The sequence below is a fragment of the Thermobia domestica genome, chromosome 4 (assembly GCF_964235325.1).
Source record: "Thermobia domestica chromosome 4, izTheDome1.hap1.1, whole genome shotgun sequence".
Taxonomy (NCBI): domain Eukaryota; kingdom Metazoa; phylum Arthropoda; class Insecta; order Zygentoma; family Lepismatidae; genus Thermobia; species Thermobia domestica.
Genome location: NC_137457.1, coordinates 36191345 through 36212335, shown reverse-complemented (window position 1 = coordinate 36212335; position 20991 = coordinate 36191345). Strand labels below are relative to the sequence as shown.

At 35.3% G+C, this 20991-nt stretch overlaps 1 long non-coding RNA gene across 2 annotated transcripts; it reads left to right on the top strand.

Moving 5' to 3' along the window:
* Positions 1–2966: 2966 nt before the first annotated feature.
* LOC145683290 (uncharacterized) lies at positions 2967–14104 on the top strand. 2 transcript variants are annotated; one of them, XR_014131000.1, is made up of 3 exons: positions 2967–3098; positions 11003–11141; positions 13784–14104. It is a non-coding gene; the product is annotated as an uncharacterized LOC145683290 (long non-coding RNA). The 2 variants fall into 2 exon arrangements; XR_014131001.1 differs by lacking the exon at positions 2967–3098 and adding an exon at positions 7284–7409.
* The last annotated feature ends 6887 nt before the right edge of the window (positions 14105–20991 follow it).

Below are 20991 nucleotides of genomic sequence, written 5' to 3'. Positions count from 1 at the left end.
GAGGCCAGCACGGCAGTAGCTGTTTCTTCGTCCGTGGCTGTCCTTGGCCGTCCACTACGGAGTCTATCCACAACTTTTCCCGTTTCTTCGAATTTGGTCAATAACCGTCTCACTGCAACATGCGATACAGGTGTTCGTTGTGGATGACGCGCATTGAAATCGGCAGCCACAGCGCGGGCACTTCTCGCGTCCCATATTTTGATGATCTGGATGCGTTCGTCCCTCGTTAAGGGCATGATTCACAACCTGCAAGACAAAAGAAACGCAGTCAAATTCACAACTTCAATTGTGGATAACTATTTACCACATAAAGATAAATGCATTTTGACTTCAGATTCGGTTTTCTGGTGAAATTCTAGCCTATGGTCATGTATCACATGACCCACGTAGCGTTTATAATAAAAAAGTTAAATTCAAGATGGCAGCCGTCAGGTAACCTACGCTAAAAAGTGTCCCCCTAACCCTCAAGTTCACCTACCAGATCAAATTCGCTGAAAGTACATCCATTTGGATTTTAATAGGGGTGGTAGGGGACTTTTGAGACACCCTGTATATATATATCAGGGGCGTCATTTAAAGGGGGCAGGAGGGGGCAATTCCCCCCCCCCCAAGATTTTGAGGAATACATACGCTTTAATCGATTGTCTACTAATGTACTAGTACAATACGAGAAAGTCTTATGTTGGTGGTGCACTTGCACCCCTCAAGCAAAATCTGAAATGACGCCCCTGATATATATATATATATATATATATATATATATATATATATATATATATATATATATATTGTTGAGTTGATATTGAGTTAACGTCCCTTTTAGCAGCGAGGCGTGGACCTACTGATTAACGTGGAATCCGAACTAAATGTGGATGTCTTTTAGGCCGCGCCTCTATTACTTCCGAATGCGATTGCGAATGCGAATTTCCCAGCACGTGTAAATAAATTGGAGAGGCCTCGACTAGTTCCGACCAGCAAATTGTGAAAAAACCGACGAAAAGATACGAATGATCCCAACCTGTTGGGATTGTTCGTCCGAATACGTGCGAAGGAGATTTGTCTGCAGAGGAATTGAGCGCTACGAGAGAAATAAAGTTTGTTTTGCGTGAAAGCAGACGACGTTGCAAGGTGCGGAGATAAACTAAAAAAAATAATAATAATAATAATAATAAAAATTAAGATAGAAGTAGATGTTCATCGTTTAATAAATTGTGCTATTGATAAAATTGCATTGTGGAACCAAGCTTATCCAGATTATCACAAACGACACGTCGTGAACAAATTATGGGCAGATGTAAGCAAGGAACTTTGCGTGGAAGGAATGTATATTTTTCTTTGTTTTGTCTTTAAAATATGAAGATTTAATCAATACATGAACTCCAACTTTTTATTCAATTTATTTTTCCTTTCTGTTCCTTAAATAATGATTTTAGGAATATATGTAATTATTGACAAATATGTTTGAAATAGCAAAAACGGGTTCCTTTTACTCATGGAGAAAAGTTACTTAGAAAGTAGATTGATTCTGTAATCTCTAATTTTATTTAGTTAATTTATTTTAAAGTGAAAATAGTAGCGGTTACCACGAAAGCATAATAATAAAGGGAGCGACATTCAGTCTATTTTGCACACAAAGGAAATGCCATTCATCCTTTGAATGTGCAAAATATGTCATTTATCCGCATTCGTCTTCTTCGTGCTCTCAAGATTTTAAGGTACGAATTTTGAAGCAAAAATATTTCACATTGAAGGGTTGAAAGAGACATTGCAACTTGATTCTCATTCGCAATCGCATTCGGAAGCAATGGAGGCGCAGCCTTATACGTCATTCTATTACCTGTAGTATGCAGCGCCAGGGGAAAGTGGAGCTCCTTCGTGGCTAAGCGATTAGCGTACGCGCCTTTGGCGTGGGAGACCCGGGTTCGATTACCGGCGGGAGCTCATGTGGTTCGGATTCCATGTTAATCAGTAGGTCCACGTCTCATATAGCCTCGCTGCTGAACGGGACGTAAAACCCAAAATCACCTCACCGCCAGGGGAAAGTATATGAACCAGCGTTGCCAGATCTAGCATAATGATGCTAGATCTAGCATAATTTGCATTTCTTGGGATCTAGCATCTTGCTTTTAGCATCCTACCCAAATCTAGCATAATTTCAGCAAGTTTATCAAAAAGCCGTAAAACCTGAAGATGAGAAACAAGTTGGTCGTGGGAAGAAAAAGAACGGCAGAAATGTATCCTCTTTCATCGATTCATATAGTCGGTAAACCATACAGGCAGTCTTATTTTCCGAAGTAAGTTAAAAATGGCTTTGGGCTTTTTTTTTTTTTGTGGCTTAACCCACGGTTTACTAATTCTTTAACTGCGAGGCATGGTCGGAGCTATGGGGGCCATTATCCCCTGCCAACTTTTTGACAATTTCACCATCTTTATTTCTGACTTCATGACCACCTTTTTTCCTGAAATGAAAGGTCAGGGACCGACCAAAAATTTGCCCCCCGCCAGCAGACAATTCCCAACTCCGTTTATGCTGCTAGGTAATTTTCTTTCCAAATATGTAAACAAACACTTTGCATTCATTTATACGATATATACGCCATTGAGTCTGGCAACGACTGCACTAGTTTAGTTGAGTTGAAGCTTTGGTGCGTGAAGTATTGAGTTCTATCCACGCATTCTTGAGCTCTGCGTATTTTAAGTTACGTTATCGTATCTCAACTTCGTTCTTTTTTCTTTTAAAACTCCTGATATAGTAATTATGAGGATCTAGCATAATTTGACCGAGTCTAGCATAATTTCGATCAGGTTTTGGAATAATTCCGAACTGTCAGTCTGGCAACGCTGATTTGAACCAGCGAGTTTTGAAAACAAATGAGTGTTAGATACTGGTGCATCATTCATTTGTGAAGATGAATACAAATAACTTGCTTGAAATATTCCTTCCATTGAAGAAAATAGTAACAAGTCAAAATGTTCAATAGACATCCCATAACGAATTTAGCATTTGGAGCCTACTAAGACTACATTTAAGTCGGAGGCGAGAAAAACACTGTTAATAGTGATGAAGAAAGAAAGAAAGAAGCTAACATTTGAAACAAGTAAGTTTTTATTTATTTATATATTTATAACATTTGACAAATTTCTTCCATTTTCAGGTTAGGGTAGAGCTTTGTATTTCTGTTAACGGCTTAAGTTTAGAGTTGCCCCTCAACCCCAAACTGGTTTGTGATTTATGCACGGGTTAATTTACAACGCCCGCTCCAGCAGATACTCTCACTCAGAAAGGAGAAATTACACATTAATAATTTTATGAAAAAGAATCAAAACTTACCTAACCTTAAGCTAAACCCTACCCTACTTATTTATATCTTACTCTACTTTACCATACCCTACTCTACTATATTTTTTCAAAGGGCCCTACTTATCGATGCGTAGTTGGGGCGTGACTTACCCTTATGCACTGTAATTTTTATGTTGTACGTCCATACCGTCCTTATACTGACCTCTCCTTATGTCAATCTGCACCGCTTTTTATAACAATCAGGAAAATTTACAGGAGAAATGAGGTAAGAAATGATAATTTGAAGTTTTTATTTGATGTTTAGGAATTTAAGTTCGGTATGAGAGTTATGTTTAATACGAGAAAAGATATGTGGAAGTTAGTACTATTTGCCGGATGCGGAAGCATTCGCGGAAGGTTTCAGCAGCATGGTAGTTGTAAAATATGGCGAACAGGTGTAATGAATGCTCAAAAATAATGAAGAAAACCTTTTAAATTTTTGTAAAGCCAACGGAGTACTAAAGTTAAGTGAAATGTAATAACTTTTAATACTTTAAGCACTGTTTTTTGTATGTTGCAAAGTCCAAGGGTACCTACAGACTGGAGGGGCAACTCTAAACTTAAGCCCCAGTTTGTGCTAGGTAGCCACTGAAAAGCGCGAGTGCTATCTAACTGAGTCAGGGCAGAAGTGCAGCACGAAAGCCCGAGTGATAAGGGTGCGCCGGTAGGGAGCAGGTGCGTCATCGACGGGGGTTACGCGCATAAACGATGATAGTGGAATAGCACACTAACAACTATTTATTCCGAAGTTGGTCGTCGCCTACTTTTTGGCTAGAAGTGTAATAATTGGTTTCTTTCTTTACCAAAGTTTTACATTTAATTCACATAATAATGCCGAGTGAGCGTTAGCGAGTGGAGACGGGTTAGTGCCCCGCAGGGCACGTTGTTTTCTGTTTTTATTACTGCTAAATGGGAAGACGGGCCTGTGTTCTAGAAGATTGCTGCCTTCTTGGTTATGTCACTAACCGTTACAGTAGACAATATAACTTTCTCCACGTTTCTTTATATTAGTATATATAAGGGTTGGCGAAAACCATGGTTTTTATTGAAAAAAAAAAACAAAAAAAAACGTTTATTTTTGGTTTAAACCAGGTTTGTTTGATTTAAATAATTTGCTCTATATATTCATATCATATATGGACAGAAATAAGTTTGTTTCATCTTGATGTTATTATGCAAAAATCGCTTCTCGAGTTACATCCGAGAGAAATTGTCCTCCATTTGAACTCGGAACCCGGACTAATTAGCCACAAATGCGATACGTCTGCCGACTCACTCACGAAGGAATCCTCATAAAAATACGTTGAACTGATCTTTACATGCTTCTTGATATAATTGTCAAGAGTAATTTCAGAAGAGCAAAAAGATAAACAGCTGCACAAGTGAAACTATTATACAGAATTACATATGGACAATTTCAAAGTACTACGGAGTACAGAAGAACTAATTTAGTTCAAGTTAGTTAACAATGACTTTTATTGATCGAAATTAAAGAAATACAACAACTTAATTTGCATATCAGTAAGAAAAGTGAATAAAGATACGAATTATTTGAGTCCACTTTGGCTCAGACTCATTTATACATAAATAGATACCAGAAATACTTCTTATTTCACTAACTGCCTCTCGTGGGGTCTGTATGACCCCCCCCACACACACTCACACTAAGTACGGCATTTCGAAGTATTTTATCAATAGTAAACATTGAAACGAAACAATATTTAGTATTTTTCTTTGATTGCAATTACATAACAATAATAACAACTACAAAAAATTACAAACATTTATAAGCTTAAAAAGAAGTTGCTTTTGTAGTATAATCTTTTTGAGTAATGCATGGGGAATTTAGGTTTGAATATAACACGAATAATGGGAGTGAAACGTGATAACCCACAAATGTCTGTTCATCAAGATTTTACAAACACTTACACTTTTACGAACATTTTTCGTTTTTTTGGTTTAAACCAGTTGTTTTTTTTTGAAAAAACCAGCTGGTTTAAACCAGCCAACCCTGGTATATATATATAGGATGTAAGAAAATTTAAAGCATCAAACCTACAGAGGTTATTTGCCATATCAGAGCAAAGAAATAGTTCATATGGACCTGTGGTCAAAAGTCCATACTTCCGAAGCTATAGACTGTCGAAGACATAAGAAAATAAACTTTAAAAATCTATAGCTTCAGTGTGGGACCGAGCGCAGTCAAGGAAGACATCACTTAAGAACTAGTATGTGCCCTATTCAAATACCCATGTTTCAGAATTCTGCGGTGCTTGCATATCAATGGACAGTTTATGAGCACTTCAACTTTTCTGAGTATTCCTCAACTGGCTCTATAAAAATTAATGTGTAAGTGCCACAAGATTCTGAAATATGGATATTTGGATAGGGCACGTAGTAGCTCTTAAGTAATGTGTTGACTCGACTGGGATCGGTCTCACAGTAGTGGAACTCTGGACCTCTAAATTTCCTTTTCCCACGTTTTCGGTAGCCTGTAACTATAGACGTTTGACCACGGGTCCATATGAACTTTTTTTTTCTTTTCGTGTGCAGAGTAAGAATTAAATGATAACTTAGCTGCTGGTAGTCGAATTTCGGTTAAAACTACGCTATAAGTCGTGTAGCCGAATAGTAATCGAGCAGTACTCAGTGAAACTACACTTTGCCTTTTCCTGGATTACTATGGTACGGAAGGTATAATCGTTGCTTTCCCGTGAAAAGTTGTAGTGACGTTTATGGGGAGTTGCCAGCTTGGTTACTCGTGGCTCGCTGAGCGCAGTGAATGGTGGCTGGTGATTTGCTATCCTCTTACCACACCCCCAGTGACGAGCAGGTCCAAGTGCGGGAAGCCAACGACGCTATACCTTCTAACCTTTAGTTACCAAGAAAATTGTCAAAAGGTGTTAACCAACTTACTTAGTTACATTAAGCAAAAGGAATAACAGCTGTACAGTTTTGCGGTAAAAATAGCCGTCTCGTCTTTGTAATTGCTCATTGCACTTAATTATTGCCGGTACTTGGGCTGTTATAGACAATTAGTTATTTGAACCCCTCTTCCTTGGTTGCAGGACTCAGTTATTCAGGATAAATTAACACGTCTCAATTGATCTTTCTTTTCGAGTATCAAAATTCTTATATAATATTAAATTAGCTGCAGTATGGGATATTTCGAAGTAAAGTTTTCTGGTCACAGTATGAAACATCCTCAGATATGCTAGTTGTCATTGTCATGTACGCGATGCACTAACCAATTAAAGTAGCGTCTACTAATTACGGCTCTCGATTAATTTAATCGTGTGGTTGGCGTAATCATAAATATATTCATCTTTAATAACAATTAGTTGCTCTCGTATAAGCGAATTTTAAAGGGAAATGTAGACATAGTAACTCCCACAGGATTTTTTTACAGGGGGGAGTGGGCAAAAGGACCGACATACAAGCAAAGTCACGGATACAAATACCTAGAACCACATAATATTTAATGTAAAATACAATTATTACAACTCACTGCTAACTTTACTAACTGTTGTGTGTGAATAAAAAATTTAGCATATTTTAATACTAATTAGGAAAATCCATTGTTAAAGCAAGTGCTCCCTGCAGCGGGCGGCTATGGTTACAGAATACAGTTTTAGTGTTATTGATACTTCGTAAGTGAAATCCTCATTTAGTTGGGTGAGGAATCTAGAATACGATAGTGCTATGATAAAGAAAAGAGTAAGTTTTTATATTTTTTAGGTATGTTTTGTATTTGTAACCTGTTCTTCTTTCCGAAAGTATATTCTCCTTTAGAACAACTTAACTCTGTGCATCAGAAGTGCAGAAGTACAACTCTTATGTAAATCAGGCGCAAATATATATGTATTAAAAAATTGCAAGTAAAGATTACCATAAAAAAAGCAATGATAGAACGACAGTGCCAAAAAATACGAACCAACCAGTGCTAGATAGCCACTGAAAAGCACGAATATTATTAACAGAGTGAGCACAAGGGCGTAGCAGGATGAGCTTAATGTGCTTCCGTATGGAGCGGGCATGTCAGCGACGGTGGATATGCACGTAACCGAAGGTAGTGTAAAAATTTTATATCCCATACAACTATGCCTTACATATAAATAACATAAATAATGGTTTGCGCCTTTCATTTCAACTCAGCAAAAAAAAAAAAAAAAAAGTAGCATCACCATCTCAGATATTGTTGGAACTTTTTTATATAGCAACTAGACATGTTTTTTAAATGACACGTATTTTTTGTTGTCGGAAAAGATTTTCCCGCCAAGTAATGGGCCATCAAAACGGGAAGTACAATTTACGAATTTTAGAGGACGTGGAAAATTGTAAACTTCGTAGCCTCACCATTCAGCTATGGAGACAGATAGTTATAATTCTTGTTTTGGTATGTACACTCATGACAAAAAATATTGTCGCATGTCTATAAATATGTTGTTCTAGGAATATAATTTGATAACGAATTCGTCCGGTATTTCTTATAATGTAGTGTGTGTATAATCGGGAAGGACGATGTATGTGGCAAATTTCATGTCAAAAGAGCAGTAAATAAGAACAATAAAACGAAAATAAAACTTTCTTGTCAATTTAGCAACATTTTGTTTTACTCATTCTAATTTTCGTGTTTGTAATTCTTTTCTTCTGAAATTTACTACGAGTATACATTTCCCGATTATACATGTAGTATCAGTATCTATAGTACCCTGCAACATCATTATCAAATTATATTCTTACAAGAAGACAGTTATAGATATGCGACAATCATTTTGGACATGAATGTACATACGGATATAAATAAAATATATTTTATTATAGTTTGGTTTGCGCATGCGTATCTTTTGGTACATAAATTAACAAATGAACGTAAGTTTATCTGAAAAGTCGAAGGTTATGCTTTCTTTCGAGCACTTCCGGTTCGAATTTTAAAATTCTATTTTACGGTTGGTAAGACCTAGTAACCCGCTTCTCGAAAAAAAATGTGTTGCTTGTGTGTGCAACCATTTTGTCGCAAAAAATTCGAGAAACCGTCAAGTTTTCAAAAATCACCTTTCTCGAAATCACCATAATTTAAAATCCTGAAATGTTATCAAATTGTTCAACTTTACATGAATAATAAACACACCAAATAGCATTGTCGACCAAGGCTTCAGGAATGAACTACAGCCTCTTGAAGTTAGCGAGGTTTCATTAACTTCAATATCACCATTGGCAACACTGAACACAATGAAAGTGCAACAATTTGATGATGTTTGTGGTTCACATTCATTAAATAAAGAATAAAAGTTTTTCCTGGCTCCTTTTTATTATTTTGATCAAAAAGACTCTCTGAAATAATAAGATGAGCCTCCCCCTACTCCGTTTTCTTAAACCGATGTATCCTGAGGTGAAAATTACGATTACGAAACAAATTTTAAACTTACTTAAAATGGTTTTCGGATACAAAGTTTCACTGATTTTTCCACTCTGAAGTAATTATTTGCTTGCTTAGTCTTTTCTTCGCTAATAGCATGTCACCATGGCAGATGCTCCAATAGGTGTTGGTGCACTCACAACTCGTAGCACGTTGTCGATAGTCACAAAACACTTATATTCTCTGCTCTTATTCTCTTCTGGAAACGTGTACCCTGTTGAAGGTCCATGTGGAAACAAAGAAAAAAAATGAAATGAAATCTTGGGCGTTTTACGTCCCACGTTTATGCCGGTTAGGCTAAAGGAGACAGTGATTATGAGAAATGAGTGAAATGGTGGAATGAAGAAAGTGGGAGGAAACGGGAGAACTTCGAAAAACCCACCAGCACGGTGTTTGTCCACCACAAAGTCCACACGGCGCGAGCTGGGATCGAACCAGGGACACTAAGCACCGGAGGTGAACGCTCTACCACTGAGCTACCGCGCCTCCTGGAAACACAAAGAACACTGCAATTTCATGTAATTTATGATTTATTGATAATATTTCTGCTATCCATCACTGGTTATCATATATGCATGTAACAAAAGTTCATTTTTGCAGATTTCTTAAATCTACACTTTGAATTGCAGAAGCTCGATTTTGGGGAAAGCATGAAGTTAGTCCATGATGACCCGTTACTGCCATAAAAGCCAAAGATGACTTCGGTAAATACCAGTTACCGGTCGCACACTTTCCCACTTTTTTTTTTAATTGTCGAATTCGGTTTTTGGCAACAAGACGAGAGTAATACCCGGAGTTGGTACTTGCACTATACTCACGAATTTTTCTGCAGGTTTAATACTGTGAATCTGTTTTTCGTTTTCCCGTGTTGCCACATTCTTATCCCCCCCTCTCCCCAATACGTCGCAGAGGCCCTTACCACGGCCGGTTTAACTGAAAAGCCACTGCTTTATCGGACCTGTCTGCATCTTGGACATCTGAAAGGAATTTTTAAAGTGGAATGCAGCTCCATCAGAAATCACTGAAACGGTTTATGAAATTGTAGACACTTATTCTCACGTGTTCGAACCTTTTTCTATAACGTATATTATCGCTTTTCTTCGAGTATTTTTAGAATCTTATTCATGGCTATGAGTACGAGCCGAATCGTGTGTTTTGTCATCGCTTATTACGGCAAAACTGTCAGTTGTTTCATAATAATATATCACTCCCGTAAAGAAGGACATTTGCTCGTTTCTCCAGTGATCATTCTGAACTTCCCTTTGCAGAATAACAGTCCAATTTAAGCGAAGTCCACATGCAGTAAAATAGAATTTGTATCTTGAAATTTTACACGATGCTTTGCGGTAACATTTTTTTACACTTTCATTGTTTTCATTGTTGCCAACTGTGACTTCAAAGTTAAAGAAAGTTCGCTAACTTAAAAAGGCTGTAGTTCATTCATGAAGCATTGGTCGAGAATGCTATTTGGTCTTTATTATTCATGTACAGTTGAACCATCTGACAAAATTTAAGAATTTTAAATTATGATGTTTTCGAGAAAATGACGATTTTTGAAAATTTGACAATTTCTCAAATTTTTTGCGATAAAACGGTTACACACAGAAGCGATACTTTTTTTTGTGTGTGTGTGGGGGGGGGAAGCGAGTAACTAGGTCTTACCAACCTTGAAAACGGAATTTAAAATTCGAACCGGAAGTGCTCGGAAGAAAGCATAAACTTCGACTTTTCACATAAACTTACGTTCGTTTGTTAATTTATGTACAAAAAGATACGCATATGCAAACCAAACTATAATAAAATATAGTTTATTCATATCCCTATGTGCATACCATAACAAGAATTATAACTCTACATGTCTCCATTGCTGAATTGTGAGGCTCCGAATTTGACCATTTTCCACGTTTTCTACAATTCATGAATTGTACTCCCCGTCCTTGATGGCCCATTACTTGGTGGGAATTTTTTTTCCGAAAAAAAAATATGGGTCGCTTAAAACACGTCTAGTTTCTATTAAAAAAAGTTTGAACAATATCTGAGATGGTGATGGTACAATTTTATTTTTATTTATTTATTTATCTATTTATTTTTGCCTCAATTGAAATGGAAGGCACCAGATATCTAATTTAAGTTAAAAACAATGTACGTTTCTCATTAATTTTTAGTTACTATAAAGATGTGACTTAAAATTTGTAAAATACTGTACATATATTAATTTTTTGCATTTTCTTTTTATATAATAGATTATTAAAACACGTGGTACAAAACATAAGAAATGTTTATTAAGTACTGACCTGTTCCGAGAGATCAGAAAAGATGAATACGAGCTGGTTTTGGAATGAAAATGGTGTTCTTTATGCTATGTATTGGGTAGTTCAGGAAGTGAGTATTTATTGAATGTTTTATTATTATTATTCGATATGCCCATTAAACCATATAGTTGAGACTCTATTGTATTGATAGAAAGTTGAGACACTATAATATTAATAAATTTTCATAGAAATAGGCACTAACTATACATTTAAATAGAAAGAATGTGTCAAATAAAATTTACTGTAGGTAGCCAATGACACCCCAAAATAAACAAACTTCTGTTCTTTATAATATATCGAACGTAAAGAAACGACATTGGTTGATTTGGCGCTTTATTGATGCATTTCGAAAGAAAAAAGAGAAGCAGGACACGAGGCAATGCTTCGAGAAGACGATTTGCCCAAGAAAAGAAGAAAATTCCCGACGAGAGCTCACGTCGTGGTTCGGATTCCACGTTAATCAGTAGGTTCACGTTTTGTATGGCCTCGCTGTTCACGGGACGTTAAACTCAAATTCAACTGAACTGAAAGAAGAAAATAGATTCAAGCTGATGAAAGAATTCGCCGTACAGAATTTTGAAACTGTTGACATTGCAGAATAATGCTGGATTTGGCCCATAATTCCGTCATGGAATGTTAATGTCATGGTAATTGTAACATAAGACAAAGTAAATTATTCAATAGGTATATTAGATTTCACTGTTGTTTTCTTTCCAATTATCTGTGTTGCAAGTACGTAGTAATAAGCAGTAATGCAGTGTTATGAATTGCTATGAAGTTATGAATATCCTTTATGTTAGAGATATTGTAAAGATAACTTCACAGAAGTTTACTTTGGGGTGCTGTAGGATGCCTACAGCAAATTTTATTTTAGCCCAATATAGATTCATGCTGAGAAAAATTTCTGCCGGTCATTGTCTCCGATTTTCCTGAAATTAGGATATATCATTCTAAAAACAAAATAATTAGACCCATCTTTTTTTGCATTATACAAAAAAATATTAGAACTAAATTAAGCATTTGTTGCAACTGAGACTTTCAGTGACTGTTTAAAGAAAATGTGGATCAAATTTAACCTTTCCGAACTTCTTAATTTTAGGTTGTGCAGTTATTTTTTGAGTTTTAGTGATATTAATGCCTATTTTTAAGGCTTTTAGTACGTAATCATCCGGTTTCTATTTTTGAAGTACAATATAACCCATTTAAGTAGATTAACCTATTTAGATATACGGCTTTGCGCCCAAACGTCTCGCTCCAAAACGTCCTGCTCCGGTATCACAGGGTGGTATACGAGCAGAAGGCTGGTGTTATTTATCACTAGCCTTTAAGATATATATATATATATATATATATATATATATATATATATATATATATATATATATAAGTGAGCATAGTGAGAAGGACCATATATACTTCTACCTTATTAATTTATACAGTATGGCGCTAAATTCGGTGTACAAAAGCAGAGGGGTGATTCCTGAGAGTAAAAAAAAAGTTCCAATAAACATAGGGCGAAAACCCCATCGTTTATGTGTTATAGGCTGCTGAAATCATGAAAAAATGAACTTTAAAGGTTCATAGCTCCAAAACTTTGGGACCTACCTTGGTCCGGTCAAGACTTCACTTACAACCTAATATGTTCCCTATCCAAAAATGCGTGTTTCAGAATCCTCACGTGCTTCCACAACAATGTTTATAGAGGGAGTTTGACTACGGGCCTATGATATAAAGTATTCTCCAACAACCTCCATAAAAATTGTTGCGTGAGTACCTTAGGATTCTAAAACATGTATTTTTGGATAGAGCACATATTAGTTCCTAAGTGAAGTCTTGACCCGACTTTGGTAGCTACCATAGTTTTGGAGCTATGGACCTTTAGAATTGATTTTTTCATGTTTTCGGCAGCCTATAACACGTGAACGATGGGCTTTTCGCCGTAAGGTTATTGGAACTTTTTTGTTTGTTTTACTCTCAGGAAACACTCCTCTGCTTTTGTACGACGAATTTAGCGCCATACTGTAGGTATCGTTTAAAAAATGTAAATATTAAGCTAGGCTTAATCTGCACTTTTTTAAAAAAGTTTTTATCTCTATTACTTTATGGCAGGCATGCATATAGCGGAGTTGGGATTTGGGCGCCAGAGTCCAGCGGGCAAGCTCTGTGTCGGTTTTCTACTTTATTTATTTGCAAATACTGAACAAAAATTCAGAATAAATTAAATCTTTTAAAAGTTTTTTTTTTCTTTTTAACTCTTTTTAAAGCGAGCTTATCTTCTTTATCTTTTAAGTCGAAGCAGGAAATATAAACCACCGAACGATTTCTATGTTTCAAACTCGTAACCCAGCTGAGTTACTTTCCTTCCTTCGCTCAGTAATACTCATGCATCTACAATTTCCATTTTCATCCTAAGTTAAGTTTATTGTGTTCTGTAATATCATTATTTTAAGTTTGGATCATAGTTTCAATTCTATATCTACACTATAACTTTATTCAGCGTACCAAATTTGAGTGATATTTATTAAGATATTTGGTATATAACTTCCAAAAGTATAGGAAACAATGTTTTAGTATTTTGGATAGCCTGAGGTAAGATAAAAAAAAACCGCATAAAACGCTTCGTTTGACTTAACCTTGATTCTGAGATATCTTTTGTTTTTAAATTTTGCCACACATGCTACAAATAGTAATTTTACAATTGCTTTATTTTAGGAGTCCACTGTGTTTGGAGGCTATCAACCGAGATGATTTCAAGGTACGCCGCACACAGGTACTACATAGACGGTACCAAATTTGACCGTAAGTAAGGATGAATCCCAGAAAAAGGAAGAAAGTGTTGTGACTCACCTAGCATTTCAAAGTGTCTTCCTATGTGATGAACTATCATCAGCCTCCCATCATTAGCGCGCGGCTTGCTCAATTTGCAGATTCGACGAAAAACGTTGTATATATAGAGAGTTTGGCATAGAGACATTTAGTATAGGAAGCCCAAAATTCATAGCGTCAACATAACACCAATTTAAAAATATAGACTGAAGATCAAATTAATTCTTTCTGACTGTGATTTATTATTTTTTTTCTATTGGCGTAGCTCGCTTCGTGTGATATGTATGGTACTCAATTAAGCTAATTTGCGTGCATATTATGCTGTTTTAATTTATGGCAGTTAAATCACACTTCAGATTCAATGTATAATATACCTACTTCGTATCGTTAAATATATTCTTAGATGAAGGTGACAGAGAACTTTTCAAGAAATAGTTTAACTTATTTTGTGTGTGTTGAGGGGAGGGGGGACGTAAGTAAACGCATGATTCTGCTGCTTGGTTTTCGGTGATTGGTACAGTCATCTTCTGAACTACAATACTAGGGTGTGGGAAAGAGTTTGTAAGATGCAACTCTGTTCAAACTTTTCTTACAAAGTGTTTTATTTTATTTTATTTTTTTTTAAATGTTAAATAAAACTTGTTAAAATTGATACACTGATGAGGTGTGTATACATTTCAAACTATTATAATGTACGGTATGCAATTAGTAGACTTAAATTAATATAGACTTTTTGTTTATGTATTCACAATAAATATATTGTGTACTACAAATGTATACTTAATGTAAAATTTAATAGATTATTACTGTAATTATTCTCAATAAATCTACAGGATTTTATTTTATGTATTGTCTTTTGAAGGTTCATTCCTTTATTTGGCTTTCGGTTTGTTATGTAATCATAAGTAATGTAGGATGGTGGAATTTAGATCATTTTAAGGACAATTTCTCTATTATATACGATAACTCAAAGAAATAATCGATTGTATATCGCATTAAATATTTACATGATATAAAATAAGTTATTTTCCCCATTTATCATGTATAAATCTTACCACCAGTGGGGTTCTGTAGTATAGACACTGGTTGCCCAAGTACTTTACAAGTTGCGGTATAGTCAATGCGGTCTGGTTGCTTGAGCACTGACTTCAGGAGTGGTAGAATGAATGACTATTCGGAAACAGTGAGTAGCCTAGTGGTTAATGCATCGATACGGTAAGTTGAAGTTACAGGTTCAAATCTTCGTCCAGTCTTGCATTTTCTTTCCTTTTGTAATTATGTACTTTAGCTTAGTAGACCTGATTCCTTTATACTCGAGTTATTCCATCATGACTCAACACAAGGACGACATGAACCACTCACATGTTGATAACTGGGATGTCTTCCTTGTGCTGTCATTTATTCTACGCACTACAATAGCTGTTTTAGTGTTGTGTAAAACACAACGAAGAGCACAATTAAGACACCTCGACTGTGGACATCTGAGTGGTCCACGTCGTCCTTGTGTTAAGAGTCATGGTGCAATAAAATGGTTTCATGATGATATGATCACGTTTTATAGTGATTCTTTATAATTAAAACTCATTAAATACACGTGCTTGTAAGTTTCGTATATTTTTAATACTTCTGTAAGAAACTGTACTATAGCATTTTTTCTTTTAGTTCCATTAAGAATACTTTTCACAAAATGCATGTGATTTGTTCCGATTGTTATTGTTCCTCCATATTTTTAAATGAATATTTACATAGATATAGAATGTGTCCGAGATAATTTAGTTTTCTCCACTTGTACTGCACAGTGCCCCCTGTGGTGTCGCCTTGTAATATTAAGGGATCCCGGGTACATGACAAAATATTTAGAAAATATTTTCTGTACATGATAGAAAATATTCAGAGAATATAAGGTAGACAAATCAAAAACATTTTCAAATTACTTTTCTTGGTGTTTTGTAGCAGTAGCAAATGTTAAGAAAATATTAAACTAGTTTCAGACGAATTTGTGCTAACAAAGAAAATAATTACGATTTATTTTTCAAATAGCAATTGATATGTTTTTGATTTGTTATTGTATGTAGTTTCAGAACGTACTTAAAATATTTTTTAACATATTCTGGTTTTCGCAGAGAAATATTTTAAATTCTTTCTGAATATTTTTCCGTCATTACCACCATAACACCTACAGTTTGAAATACATTTCTTTCTTCAACCTATAAGTTAGAATACTAGAATTTATTTCCACAAATTTATGTGATGATGGAAGTTTCCGTGTTCTAAACCGGTTCCAACATACACAGACTTCTACCATCCCATCAATTTGTAAAAATGAAATCCAGATATTTTAACTTACAAGAGTTGGAAAAGTGTTCAGTATGCATTTCCTTCAGTATTGAAGAAAGAAATGTATTTCAAACTGTAGGTGTTATCGTGGTAATGACGAAAAAATATTCAGAAAGAATTTAAAATATTCTATGTGAAAACCAGAATTCGTTAGAAAGTATTTTAAGTACGTTCTGAAACTATATGCAATAACAAATCAAAAACTTATCAATTGCTATTTGAAAAATGAATCGTAAATATTTTCTTTCTTAGCACAAATTCATATCTGAAACTAGTTTAATATTTTCTACTGTTACAAAACACCAAGGAAAATAATTTGAAAATGTTTTTGATATGTCTACCTTATATTCTCTGAATATTTTCTGTCTTGTACAGAAAATATTCTCTAAATATTTTGTCATGTACAGAAAATATTCTCTAAATATTTTCTGTCATGCACAGAAAATGTTCATTAAATATTTTCTGTGATGTACGGAAAATATTTTTTGGTATGAGTGGAAAATATTTTAAAATTGTTATTTTACAGAACATTAATTTTTGTTAAAAATGTATTAGAAATCTTCAGAAAACATTTCAACTAAGTACCCAATACATTGTAAAAATATTTAGAAAACATTTCTTTATTTTAGACAAATGATTTTCAGTGTTATTGGCAAATGATTTTAAAATATTCCATGCGAAACATTTTAAAAACCATTCCGTTAACATTGTATAAAACGTTTCAAATACATTTTCAGTAATGTGTGGAAATGATTCAGAAAACATTTTTTGGAAAACTTTTCTAACGGTGTATAAAATATTTCTACAACGTTTTTGAGTATATTGCGAAAATATTTTCAGTATCATTTGGAAAATGTTTTCAACAACATATGGAATATATTTCCTTAAGGGAAGTAGGATACATTTTCTGAAGGAAAATAATGGTACGTTTTAAAAACGTTTTGAAAATATTTCATTGCTGTGTGGGGATGGGGTGAGCTACCACTTAGACAGCCCCTCACTTTGTTTTCGCCCTGGCGGCGCCCCTAAGTTTGTTCAAACAAACATTTCGCCTGCACATTTCTGTACAAACGATGCACAAACGAATGCGACAACTTGTGATTGAATTGGACATGGTGGGGGGCTACCACTTAGACAGCCCCCATTTTTTTCTGTTCTGGCGGCGCCCTTAATTATGTACAAACGAAAATTTCGGGTGCACATATCTGTACAAACGAAGTACAAACGATTGCGACAATTTGTGTTTGAATAGGAGATGGTCGGGGACTACCAATTAGACAGCCCCCAATTTTTTTGTTCTGGCGGCGCCCCTAATTGCGTGCGAACATACATTTCGCCTGCACATTTCTGTACAAATGAAGTACAAACAATTGCGACAATTTGTGATTCAATTGGACATGGTGGGAGGGGGGCTACCACTTAGACAGCTCCCAATTTTTTCTGTTCTGGCGGCGCCCCTAATTATGTACAAACAAAAATTTCGCTTCACGTTTCTGTACAAACGAAGTACAAACGATTGCTATAATTTGTGATTGAATAGAACATGTTGGTGGGGGGCTACCATTGAGACAGCCCCACTTTGTTTTCGTTCTGGCGCCGCCCCTAATAGTGTACAAACGAAAATTTGGCCTGCACATTTCTGTACAAACAATGTACAAACGATTGCGATACTTTGTGATTCAATTGGACATCGTGGGGGGAGCTACCACTCAGACAGTTCCCCATTTTGATTTCGTTCTGGCGGCGCCCCTAAGTTTGTTCAAACAAACATTTCGCCTGCACATTTCTGTACAAACGATGCACAAACGAATGCGACAACTTGTGATTGAATTGGACATGGTGGGGGCTACCACTTAGACAGCCCCCATTTTTTCTGTTCTGGCGGCGCCCTTAATTATGTACAAACGAAAATTTCAGGTGCACATTTCTGTACAAACGATTGCGACAATTTGTGATTGAATAGGAAATGGTCGGGGGCTACCACTTAGACAGCCCCCAATTTTTTCGTTCTGGCGGCGCCCCTAATTGCGTGCGAACATACATTTCGCCTGCACATTTCTGTACAAACGAAGTACAAACAACAGCGACAATTTGTGATTCAATTGGACATGGTGGGGGGCTACCACTTAGACAGCCCCATTTTTTTCTGTTCTGGCGGCGCCCCTAATTGTGTACAAACGAAACTTTCGCCTGCACATTTCTGCACAAACGAAGTACAAACGATTGCGATAATTAGTGATTGAATAGAACATGTTGGTGGGGGGGCTACCAGTTAAACAGCCCCAATTTGTTTTCGTTCTGGCGGCGCCCCTAATAGTGTACAAACGAAAGTTTGGCCTGTACATTTCTGTACAAACAATGTAGAAACGATTGCGGCAATTTGTGATTCAATTGGACATGGTAGGGGCTACCATTTAGGGGAACTCCCTCGAGAGGAATCACTCTACTTATTTATTGCAAAAAGCAGAATTTAAAAATTCGCATTCGTCCAAAGTTATCGTGTGAAGTAACAGCCGTTTGTATGTACGTACTAATATTGATAAGTTCCACTACGCGATCCCAATTAATAGTTCATATACCCGCGCCACACACACACACTAGCATTTGTACACACGATAGTATACCTGGTAGTATCCACACGCTTACGCCGGAACTAGAAACAAACAAACACACACACACACACACACACACACAGGGAGAGAGAAAATCTTGTTGTACCTTTATACTGAATGCACCATTACTCACAAAATCAGTTAAAAAAGAAAAAAAGAAAAAAGTTGTAAATGAAACTTTCAAAGATTGGTACCACTGCTGCGTGTCACATATGAGATTGTTCCATAATGATTGATTCGTAATATGATGTATATGGGTTTCTTAATGGTAGTATAACAAAATGCCTTCAAATTGACCACTAAATAAAAAGTGAAATTTATTTCTCAAGTTTTGTAAAATCGAAGTCGGTGGGCATTATGGGAACAGTCTACAATAACAATATATGCAAATAAATATTAATATACTTCACCTTTTCCAGTGGGTGCAAGAAAGCTTCGAATAGTATTTGTTGCCACAAGCATTAGCTGATGTAAATATATATATATATATATATATATATATATATATATATATATATATAGATAGATAGATAGATAGATAGATAGATAGATAGATAGATAGATAGATAGATATATAGATAGATAGATAGATAACCGTGACTGAACTTACTAGTTACTCTTCAATTTATTAGAATAAAATTTCCAATATTTAGTATTTGTATATGGCTGATTGTCGTTACTCATTCTTTTGGTTGGGTTTATATATTTGATGTTTGAAGTGCAAATTTTGGAAATTGTGCATAAAGTGTACATTAACGGCGGAGCGAATGAATATGATTTCCTACGTAAAAACATTGATATTTTGTAAATGTACAGTATATATGACTGTAGGTTGTATCGTTTAGATATTTCAATTCGTCGGTTCCCCCAAAAAGTACTACCCCACTTCTGCGACTTGTTGCTATATTTTTATAGTGCAGCACATATTTACCCTACCTTTACGAATGAACGAGTATATATAGAGGTGGGCATACGCTATATTTTTAAAAATTGACCAGCGTATACCTTGCAAAATTCAAGCATTTGAACATTCGTAATATTACATGAACTAAAACTTTTAAAATGGAGCGGCCTTTAAATATTGACCAATAGGACTGAAATTCAGCAGATGACTAGAAGAACAATATAAGCCATGTGGAGAATTATTTTGAACAAGGTGATTTTTTGCATTTGATTTTGGACCACACACACACACACACACATATATATATATATATATATATATATATATATATATATATAGATAGATAGATAGATAGATAGATAGATAGATAGATAGATAACCGTGACTGAACTTACTAGTTACTCTTCAATTTATTAGAATAAAATTTCCAATATTTAGTATTTGTATATGGCTGATTGTCGTTACTCATTCTTTTGGTTGGGTTTATATATTTGATGTTTGAAGTGCAAATTTTGGAAATTGTGCATAAAGTGTACATTAACGGCGGAGCGAATGAATATGATTTCCTACGTAAAAACATTGATATTTTGTAATTGTACAGTATATATGACTGTAGGTTGTATCGTTTAGATATTTCAATTCGTCGGTTCCCCCAAAAAGTACTACCCCACTTCTGCGTCTTGTTGCTATATTTTTATAGTGCAGCACATATTTACCCTACCTTTACGAATGAACGAGTATATATAGAGGTGGGCATACGCTATATTTTTAAAAATTGACCAGCGTATACCTTGCAAAATTCAAGCATTTGAACATTCGTAATATTACATGAACTAAAAGTTTTAAAATGGAGCGGCCTTTAAATATTGACCAATAGGACTGAAATTCAGCAGATGACTAGAAGAACAAAATAAGCCATGTGGAGAATTATTTTGAACAAGGTGATTTTTTGCATTTGATTTTGGACCACACACACACACACACACACACACATATATATATATATATATATATATATATATATATAGATAGATAGATAACCGTGACTGAACTTACTAGTTACTCTTCAATTTATTAGAATAAAATTTCCAATATTTAGTATTTGTATATGGCTGATTGTCGTTACTCATTCTTTTGGTTGGGTTTATATATTTGATGTTTGAAGTGCAAATTTTGGAAATTGTGCATAAAGTGTACATTAACGGCGGAGCGAATGAATATGATTTCCTACGTAAAAACAT